Here is a 3135-nt window from a genome sequence, read left to right on the forward strand (position 1 = left end):
ACCCTCACCCGAGGGGGGGTCCTCACCCTGTAGGATCCTCACCCAAGGGGGGTCTCACCCTGCAGGAACCTCACCCGGGAGGGTGTCCTCACCCTGCAGGACCCTCACCCGGGGGGATCCTCACCCTGCAGGACCCTCATCTGAGGGGGGTCATCACCCTGCAGGACCCTCACCTGGGGCTCTCACCCTGCAGCCCTCACCTGGGGCTCTCACCCTGTAGGACCCTCACCCGGGGTCTCAGCCGGAGTGTCCAGCTCCTCTGCCATCTGCCACGGGATGTCGGTCTGAAACCACAGGTATTCCTGCCACCGCTGCCCCCCTTTTCCCTGCCTACTCCCCCAAATCCCGGGAAACCCGCATTTCTCCCAAATGCCTCGTGGGAGCGTGGGGTGTGTTTGCAGGCATCAACGGAAGGGCTGAGTCTTCCCTCCTGGCTCCAGGGGATGAGGAACAGAGAGAGCCTGGGTGGGGGGGTGGGGAGACGTGGGATCCCTGGAAGTCTCTGGAAGTTCTCCGAGGGCTGGAGGAAGGTGCTGGCCTGCCTGGGGTTGGGGGGGCGGGGCACGGCTCTGCTCTCCTGTCCATCAGGGGAGGTGGCGATAGCCCTCCTCCTGGGCCCTGGGAGGACCGGGAGGACCGCAGGCAGCTGCCGGGAGCACTGCCCACAGAAGGCTGCGGGGCTTGCTACCAATGAGCGGGGGCCCAGCCCATGTCGCCTGAATGAGCCACCGCCATCGATGGAACTCTGTGAACGGAGAGGACAGTGAAGGCATGAGCGGGGTGCGGCACGGCCTCCCCAGCCCTGCAGCGAGGGGCGCCGGGAGGGAGGAGGGGAGGAGAGGCCCGCCCTGAGTCACAAGGAGGTCAGAGGCCAGGCGGTGACTTGAGGGGCGCATTGCACACACCGTGACACCCCACTTACTCACTGGGGCCCGGGGACGGAGGAGCCCGAGTTCCCCTGAGTCATGGGCCTGGGCGGGGGGGCTTCACTCAGCGGCTCCTCCCCCCTCCTGGGCCTGGCGGACCATGAATCAGGGCTTTTCAGGAGAGATGAGAACCAAAGAGTCAGCAAGGAGTGTGCAGCCCCAGCAGGGGAGCCCGCGGGCCCTGAGGAGCGCGGGGATCCCCGGGGGCGGGGCGGGGGTGGCCCTCCTGTGTCCCCTGCTCTGGACGCTGAGCTCCCACCCCACCGTCAGCGCCACCCACCCACCACAATAATAAATAATAGCAGGGACTGTGCCCAGCGCCCTGCCAAGGCCACCTACCAGGAGGCAGGGGGGCGGGGGCAGGGGGGATGGACGCCCCCCCCCCCCCCCGCATTGACCTCCTGCCCCCCATTCCCATTCCATCTGCTAGGCTCACTGTCAGCGTTCTGCGGGACACTGAGGCTCGGAGCAGCTGGGAGGGGGCGGCAGGGGGCAGCCCTGGCTCTGGGGCGGTTGGTTGCAGGGAGACCCTACGGGAGCCCTGGGGGATGAGAGGCAGGGACGGAGGCTGGTGGCAAGGACTCTGGGGACACAGGCTGCCTCGAGCCATCCCCTGGGGTGAATTTGGTGCTGGAGCTTTGGAGCCGGGGCTTTCTCGCCCTCTTCCTGGGGCCCCCTCGGGAGCCGGGTGGTTGTGCCTCCAGCCATCTGCCTGCCATCGGGGGCGGGGGGGGGGGGGGGAACCCCTCGGTCCCCAGTGGTGACCCTCTCTAGAGGGTCCACAGAGCCATCCTGGGATGCTCATTTGCACAACAAAAGGGGAGGGAGAGAGAACAGCAGCCAAGGCCAGGAAGGGGTGCATGGCATGATGGAAGGTGGGGTGGCAGGCCCAGCCAGGTAGGGGTCTCTCCCCGGACGGTGCATTTCCAGGAGGCCGGCGCCCGCGGGGCAGAGGCACACATGTCACCAGCCTCTGGGTGGACCAGCCCCAGGTGGTTCTGGGAATTTGGAGGCCAGCCGAGCTCAAGGAGATGCAGAGGTATTCTTTGGAAGGGGAGTGGAGGGGAGGAGGCAGCCCGGAGCACTTTCTCCCTCCGCTGCCTCCTCACCTTGCTCACCCTTCACCTCCCCAGAGGGGTGGGGGGCGGGTGAGGGGCGCCTCTCTGGGCTGTCTGCGGGGGCCCTGTGCTTAATTAAGCACCTCACATGCAAGGTGTCCAGGAAGCATCACCACAAGGTACGAGCAGAGGCTGCTCTTTCCCCATCTCCCAGGAAGCCAGGAACAACCAGAGAGGTTGAGGAACTCATCCAGAGGCCCACAGCTCTAGGAAGGGGAGTCAGGACCCGAACTCAGAACGAAAGGATTCTAGGCTCTCGGACTTTGGCCCACGCACACCCCAGCTGCCCCCAGAAGTGTTCGCAGACCTGGCTAAGTTCGGTACAGCCCATCCATACGTGGACCGTCCCCAGCCATGTAAATGGTGGTTTGGAATATTTCTTCCAGGGGCACCTGGGGGGCTCAGCCGTTGAGCACCTGCCTTCAGCCCAGGGCGTGATCCTGGAGACCCGGGATCGAGTCCCACATCGGGCTCCCTGCATGGAGCCTGCTTCTCCCTCTACCTGTGTCTCTCTCTGTCTCTCTGTGTGTCTCTCAAGAATAAATAAATAAATAAAACCCTTAGCATATTTCCGCCTTTAGGAAAGTGTCATTGGTGTACACGGAAAGGAAAAAGCAAGCGGCAAGAGTTTGAGAACTTCAACAGGCTTTCGTGCATTTAGAAAGAGTCTGCGTAGAAATAATGGCCAGAGGATGGTGGTGCTGGAACCGGGTGGCAGCAGTGACCTGGAGGAGAAGAGGACAGGGTCCCAGGGGGAAAGACAGGGCCCAGTCCCCAGGTGTGGTGCCGTCAAGCCGTCCTGCTTTGTCTGCGATGCTGGGAAAGGGGCGTCCCCACTGATGGGGACCTGAAGTCCCCAGAGCAGGGGAGCAAGTGCAGTGGGTGGCAGGTGAGGAGGCTCGGGCGCCCTGCGGGGTGGGAGCGCCTGGGGGGAGGCACAGTGGGCGCCCAGGATGATGACTCCTCTGTCGGGGAGGCCTCCCTTGCTACCCTCATTGTCATACCTGTCAGTCCTCAAAACCAGCTCAGGCATCCTCCTCCTCCAGGAAGCCTCGTGGGTTTCTGGGCCAGCCAAGCATTTCCTTCCTCAT

The 3135-nt window shown here is 64.1% G+C and overlaps 1 long non-coding RNA gene across 1 annotated transcript; it reads left to right on the forward strand.

Moving 5' to 3' along the window:
* Nucleotides 1–1666: 1666 nt before the first annotated feature.
* LOC144318109 (uncharacterized) lies at nt 1667–2612 on the forward strand. Its single transcript, XR_013383954.1, has 2 exons — nt 1667–1965; nt 2199–2612. It is a non-coding gene; the product is annotated as an uncharacterized LOC144318109 (long non-coding RNA).
* Nucleotides 2613–3135: the final 523 nt, after the last annotated feature.

The sequence above is a fragment of the Canis aureus genome, chromosome 8, assembly GCF_053574225.1.
Source record: "Canis aureus isolate CA01 chromosome 8, VMU_Caureus_v.1.0, whole genome shotgun sequence".
Classification (NCBI taxonomy): domain Eukaryota; kingdom Metazoa; phylum Chordata; class Mammalia; order Carnivora; family Canidae; genus Canis; species Canis aureus.